The following is a 7,727-nucleotide window of genomic DNA, read 5'->3' on the forward strand; positions in this document are numbered from 1 at the left end:
TCCTTGAGCAGGATCTTGGAGAATGCAAGGGTCCAGAAGAGACTAACATGATGTGTGGGAGATGGCCAGGGCAGTAGGGAAGGTACCCCAACTTTTCATTCTCCAATGCTTTTCACCTTAAGGTCTGAGCTGGCTTCCCCTTTGCATCTCCCCTTTGTGGCTTAGTTTAGAGGTTTCTTTATTCCTGCCTGTTTGCAGCCATACTTGACCCTATAGTCCTTGTCACTTAACCTCCCTTCCCACAACCATGGAAGACAGTGGCATGGCACCTGATCCAACAAATCTATACAAGTTTGAGTTCCTTCTCTCCGCCAAACATGTTGAAGCTTGTGGCTAAAGCAGTTGAATTCAGGTTTTAGGCTGACAAAGACATCAGGAGGTCCAGAGGGAGAGAGTGTCAGTGTGCTGTAAGCAAGGTGCTAGTAAGGAACATTTTTTTTGGGGGGGGGTGGTTTCTGGAAGGCTACTGGCCACATGCAGCTCAGCCACATTAACTTACAATGTTAATTCACTCAAATCTCTTTATCAGCTGTGGGGACTCCTTTTGCCTCCCTCCCCCACATCAGGAAAAGAACAAACACCACTTCTAGACCCTTCATCTTTCTGCCAGGGTAAGATGAAAGAACAAAGCACATTCAGGTTGCTTCTTTCAATCCTACTCCCCCACACAGCAGCCTTCATTAACAAGTAAGACAGTGGAAGGCCCTACTCACCACCATCCTGGTCTAACACCTGGATGAGAGAATTTGCTGTTGGTCCCAGAGAGCCTTCTTTTCCATAACCAGACCAACAAAGAGACTTTGTCCCTTTCTTTCCAAAGAGTCATGCCTCCTTATTGCACCATCCTTGACACCAAGACTGCCAAGAAATGTGAAGGATGTCAGCCAAAATAAATTAGCTTGCCAGTTTCATGGCTGCTGACAGAATGCACGAGATTCCTAGATTGGACACAAAAGATTTTATTAATCATTTGACAACTGGAGGCAAGAACTTCAGTTCACATGCCCCTTCCCCACTCCACACCCCGCAAGGGGAGGCAAAGGGGCTCGGGTAGATGCTGCGTGAACAGATTTATGTCACAGCTGAGGAAACTCAGCCCAGAGCTTTTATTATTTATCACAAACAGAAAGGTTCAACCTTGCCTCAGAAGGAGGTATAACCTTTATTATACTGGTCAGGAAATCAATCTACCCTTTGGTCCAGTGAAAGACACTATCACCATCTTAAAACAATCCTTGACAAGAGACTCTGGAAAAGAGCTGATATAAGACATGAAAAAAAAAAAAAATCCTGAGAGGACTGTAGAGAAATGTGTCCTAGCAGAGTGCACTTCTCTTTCTAAATGTGGTTTTAAGGACCCCTTCAGGAAAAAGGGCCACTGAAGGTTTTTTTTAAGATTTTATATTTATTTATTTGTCAGAGAGAGAGGGAGAGAGAGCAAGCGCAGGCAGACAGAATGGCAGACAGAGGCAGAGGGAGAAGCAGGCTCCTTGCCGAGCAAGGAGCCTGATGTGGGACTCAATCCCAGGATGCTGGGATCATGACCCGAGCCGAAGGCAGCCACCCAATCAACTGAGCCATCCAGGCATCCCAAAGATTTTTGACACCAAGATGGGCTTTGCTTGTGTGATAGGCAGGAGAGGATGGGAAAATTTAAAGGGGATCTTCATGGAAAAAATCAGCTCTATGGAGTAATATTAATGAGATGCCCCAGTGACAGATGAGAACAAGTGAAAACAAAGTATTATAAAACATTTTCATAATGAAATGTCTTAGCTGCATTGGGAAAAGTGGATCTCTAAACACACCACACAAAAAATTAATTCTTTTTCTTAAAAGATATTACTTATTCACTTGACAGAGAGCGAGCACAAGCAGGGGGAACAGCCAAGGGAGTGGGAGAAGCAGACTCCCACCTGAGCAGGGAGCCTGATGCGGGGCTCGATCCCAGGACTCTGGGATCATAACCTGAGCCCAAGGAAGATGCTTAACTGACTGAGCCATGCAGGCACCCCCCAAAAATTAATTCTTAATGATTTGCAGATCCAAATTTTAAGGACAGATAATGAAGTTTTTTAAAGAAAACACAAAAGAATTTATCTGTGATTTTAGAATAGGAAATGATGCCTTAACCAGGACAAAGCATTCTCTATGAAGGGGAAAAATGACACATTAGATTATTGTATTGAAATTAAGAGCCTCTTTTTATCAAGTGATAGACATACTTACATAATAATTATATAATCTTTCATTTTTAGTTGCTGCTATTAATTATTATTATTACTGGGGCAGAAGCTCAGCCTGTCTTGTTCAGACTCTATTGCAATGTGCCTGTTTCATAATTGCACTTACAGTGCTCACTCTCAGTGAGTGAATAAACGATGGGATGCTGTGCAAATGCATACATTTACTCATACTTTTGAATAAGATGAGCGGATTTTGTGTTCCTTATTCAGGCAAGGCAGAACCTGGGCACACTGTGGCCACTGCTCATGAGCAGAAAGGGGCTGACAATTGGAAAACAGAGAGATTATAGCCGTGGTGTTCCCCAGCCACCAACTGGGATTATAAATAAGAGTAATACAAACTTGAAAGATGGAGGAGAGGAAGTAAAAAGACACAAAGGTGCTCTGGGTGGCTCTGGACTCAGGAGAGTATCTGGTGGAGACAGTAGTCCTGTGAATGTGTTGGACACGCTGCTTGTGCCTGTGCAGAACACAAACCATGGAGCTGCTGGCCCAGATTATGAGCCCCAAAAACAGGACTGCAAGGAGTAACAGCAAGGCTGCATACAATGAGTCTCTGGTTTTGTCATGATGAACTGCAGAATAGTATCCAAAATCTTTTTGTTTGTGATTCTTTTGTCACTCAGTTTTACCAGTCACATACGTAGGAAAAATAACATTTACCAGTGTAGAGGACCAAACATAGAAAATGAAGAAACCAATGCACTGTAGGACTTTTACTTTAAGCAGTGCTCCCTAGGAGACTCTGCTAAAGAGGCTGGTACTGAAGAGGCAGGTGCTGCTAAGGGACCCACCCCTGCCCACTCTGTGCACATGGAAAAGAAGTTGACATCTAAAGTCACTGAAGAAATGTTCAACCCAGAATTTACCGTTGTCTATAGATATCATTCTGTTAGATTTCCTGTACCTATGGGAGTTGGGGGAAGGGTGAATATTGGAAAACTGTATTTTGCAAACTTCCCATATTGACCTGCACTTCCAAATTAACTGTAATTGAGATGTGCAAATGTGTCCATCGGTTTCTAATGTAAATTATATATTGTTATCATGTACTTCATTTTATTTGTATTTCTTAGAAAATCTTCTCGGTTACTTTGTTTCTATATTTCTGCTTATAGCATAAATGATGCTTTGGTCCACAGGTCTGAAGACTGAGAAATAATTCTTTTGGGGTAGAAAAACTTTTCAGGGGAATAGAGAATACAGTGTGACACACGTGCTTCAAGGCCAGTCCCACCTGTGTCAGACCTCAGTATTTCCTCCTCCCTCCCTAGGAGACCCTGTCTGCCTCCAGGGATCAAAGGAAAGAAAGAACCCTCCCAACACTTGCAAAGGTCTCTTTGGAGATGATAACCACAAACTTGTCATCTGGATTTTATGAAGATATTCAAAACTTTTTCATTGTTGGTATTAGCCTAGACAATAAGCATTTACACATAATTGGAAACCATTTCTGTGTACAGAATACAAAATACCAAGTGTAAAATAATATAACAAAGTATGTTTCTTTATTTTTAAAGATTTAATTATCTCTTTGTCAGAGAGAGAGAGAGAGAGAGTGGCAGGCAGAGGGAGAAGCAGGCTCCCCTCTGAGCAAGAAACCCAGTGCTGGACTCAGCCCTAGGACACTGGGATCATGACCTCAGTTGAAGGCAGACGCTTAACCGACTGAGCTGCCCAGACATCTCCCCACCTGTATTTTGAAGAAGACTTCTAACTTTGTTAGAACAGCACCATGTATAAAGGTACTGCCATTATACCAGCCCAGCCAGGATCACCTCTTCCCATTTCTATCAAAATGGCTTGAATTTGGTAAATCATTAACCTTTCTCTGCCTCAGTGTTCTTTATCTTTTCCACGAAAACGCTAGTACTGACTCTCTCATGAAGTTGGGAGGAATCCAGAATGTCTGTAACTGTGCGTTGTATGAATCATGTTCTCTAGAAAGCACTGAATATGAAACAGTCAATACTTGGAAACCTGTTATTGTGCGATTACTAGAGGTAATTATTTGTAAGTTGGAACTAATGTAAGAGGAAAATACTGAATTCCAGCTGGTATGACACACAGAGCTCACTCCTCATGCAGGGATCTCTGGCTTGGAGGAAGTATATCATTCCCTGGGACCTGGCAGAAAGGCTGACAGGGATTTGGCAATAGGAATCATCCTTCTACTACAGATAATAGTTGGAATTCTGGGGAATTTCTCACTTCTTTACCATTATCTCTTGCTTCACTTGACAGAATGCAGGGTTAGGTCCACAGATGTGCTTCTCAAGCACCTGACTTAGTCATTTCTTCTAAAGGAATCCCCCAAACGATGGCAGGTTTGGGGTTGAAATATTTCCTTAGTGATTTTGCATGCAAACTTGTTTTCTATGTGTACAGAGTGGGCAGGGATGTGGCCATTGGAACCATCTGCCTCCTGAGTTTCTTCCAGGTCATTATAATTAGTCCCAGAAACTCCAGATGGTTAGAGCTTAAAGTGAGAGCTCCCAGGTACCTGGGCACCTCCAGCATCCTTTGCTGGGTCCTGAACATGATGCTAAATATTACTATTTTGTTTATGACTGGCACAAGAAACAACATAACCATTACAAGGAAAAGTGATTATGACTACTGTTATTCCATAAGTGGTAGCCACATAGCACAGTCATTGTATGTAGCATCAATATTGTTCCGTAATGGTTTCTGTTTGGGGCTCATGATCTGGGCCAGTGGTTGCATAGTTTTCATCCTGCACCAGCACAAGTGGCGGGTCCAATACATTCACAGGAATACTCTTTCCCCCAGACCCTCCCCTGAGAGCACAGCCACCTGAAGCACCCTTGTCCTGGAGAGCACTTTTGTTTCCTTCTGGACTCTGTCCTCCCTCTTCCACATCTGTCTGGTCGTGTTTAACAACCCCAGTCTGTGGCTGAGGAATGCTTCTGTACTACTGAACACATGTTTTCCTACTGTCAGTCCCTACATCCTCATGAGCCATGACTCCAGAAAGTCCAGCCTCTGCTTTCCTTGCAAAGGAACACAAAATCACTTAAGCTGATCATAAATATGTAAATTGTATATTTATTCAAATGGTTATTTATTTACCATCCCCTCCAGGTATAAGCACTGCTATGAAACAGTCACAGGGCAAGAGTAGCAAACAGGAATGACTGAGCTTCTGCTCCTCAGTAAACATTACTATGAACAGCAATAGTAAATGAAATAGAATTACATTAACATTCATTGATAATTGATAATTGATATTTATGATGGTTGCGGTGGAGGAGTTCAGGTTCTGTGTGGTGATTACATGAGTGGTTCTGGAAACCTCCCCACTGGTGCTCACACACACTCCCTCTCTCAAACAAATAAAATCTTTAAAAAAGTCATACAAAACGAGTTTACACAGGTCTTGACATTTAAACCTTGACAATTTGAACTCTGAACTTCCAAATTCTAAATATGCCCACTAGAAACACATCTCATACTGGATATTCCTCATGATTATAAATATATCCCCATCCCAAAAATATTCTTTTATTTTCTCTAATTGTATTTTCCCCCTCACCTGTATGAACTACTACTTCATTTATTTCAGCAAGAATCATAATCATAATACAGACATCTTTACTGTTCCCAAATACTAAAATTTAGATCAGTGCAAACTATTGATATACAGAGATATTTTCAAAAACCAAGAATTATTATTAAGATTAAGATTATTAAGATTATTAAGAATTATTCTACAATGAGATTTAAAAACATACTTAATTGCACTACCATTGCACTATTGGATATTTATCCCAAAGTTAAAGACATAGTGAAAAGAAGGGTCATATACACCCCAATGTTCATAGAAGCAATGTTCATAGTAACCAAACTGTGGAGGGAGCTGAGATGCCCTTCAACAAATAAATGGATAAAGAAGAATGGATAAAGAAGACATGGTTCATATATACAATAGAATATTCCTCTTGCCATCAGAAATGATGAATACCCAACTTTTGCATCAATATGGATGGGACTGGAGGGGATTATGCTGAGTGAAATAAGTCAAGCAGAGAAAGTTAATTATCATATGGTTTCACTTATATGCGGAACATAAGGTATAGCACAGAGGACATTAGGAGAAGGAAGGAATAATGAAGGGTGGGGAGAATCGGAATGGGGACTAACCATGAGAGACTGCGGACTCCAAGAAACAAACCGAGGGTCTTAGAGGGGAGAGGGGGTGGGTTGGCCCGGTGATGGGTATTAAGGAGGGCACGTATTGCATGGAGCACTGGGTGTTATATGTAAACAGTGAGTGGTGGAACACTACATCAAAAACTAATGACATACTATATGCTAACATAATAAAAACAATAATTTATAATAATATAATATAATAATAATTAAAATTTTAAATTAAATTTTTTAAAAAATGGAGCCAAGGACATTTTATGGATTTTCAAAGTTAGCTTTCCCTTGTTTAGCTAATAAAAAGCACTTTACTTTCTGGAAAATTTTAATATGGGTCATTATAATTTTTTTTTTTTTAATTTTTTTATTTTTATAAACATATATTTTTATCCCCAGGGGTACAGGTCTGTGAATCACCAGGTTTACACACTTCACAGCACTCACCAAATCACATACCCTCCCCAATGTCCATAATCCCACCCCCTTCTCCCAAACCCCCTCCCCCCGGCAACCCTCAGTTTGTTGTGTGAGATTAAGAGTCACTTATGGTTTGTCTCCCTCCCAATCCCATCTTGTTTCATTTATTCTTCTACCCACTTAAGCCTCCATGTTGCATCACCACTTCCTCATATCAGGGAGATCATATGATAGTTGTCTTTCTCTGCTTGACTTATTTCGCTAAGCATGATACGCTCTAGTTCCATCCATGTTGTTGCAAATGGCAAGATTTCATTTCTTTTGATGGCTGCATAGTATTCCATTGTGTATATATACCACATCTTCTTGATCCATTCATCTGTTGATGGACATCTAGGTTCTTTCCATAGTTTGGCTATTGTGGACATTGCTGCTATAAACATTCGGGTGCATGTGTCCCTTTGGATCACTACATTTGTATCTTTAGGGTAAATACCCAATAGTGCAATTGCTGGGTCATAGGGCAGTTCTATTTTCAACATTTTGAGGAACCTCCATGCTGTTTTCCAGAGTGGCTGCACCAGCTTGCATTCCCACCAACAGTGTAGGAGGGTTCCCCTTTCTCCGCATCCTCGCCAGCATCTGTCATTTCCTGACTTGTTGATTTTAGCCATTCTGACTGGTGTGAGGTGATATCTCATTGTGGTTTTGATTTGTATTTCCCTGATGCCGAGTGATATGGAGCACTTTTTCATGTGTCTGTTGGCCATCTGGATGTCTTCTTTGCAGAAATGTCTGTTCATGTCTTCTGCCCATTTCTTGATTGGATTATTTGTTCTTTGGGTGTTGAGTTTGCTAAGTTCTTTATAGATTCTGGACACTAGTCCTTTATCT

The 7,727-nt window shown here is 41.1% G+C and overlaps 1 pseudogene; it reads left to right on the forward strand.

The window, feature by feature from the left end:
- Nucleotides 1-3,981: 3,981 nt before the first annotated feature.
- LOC101670835 lies at nucleotides 3,982-5,292 on the forward strand (annotated as a pseudogene).
- The last annotated feature ends 2,435 nt before the right edge of the window (nucleotides 5,293-7,727 follow it).

The sequence above is a fragment of the Mustela putorius genome, unplaced genomic scaffold (assembly GCF_011764305.1).
Source record: "Mustela putorius furo isolate JIRA1106 unplaced genomic scaffold, ASM1176430v1.1 tig00000196_pilon_pilon_pilon, whole genome shotgun sequence".
Taxonomy (NCBI): Eukaryota; Metazoa; Chordata; class Mammalia; order Carnivora; family Mustelidae; genus Mustela; species Mustela putorius.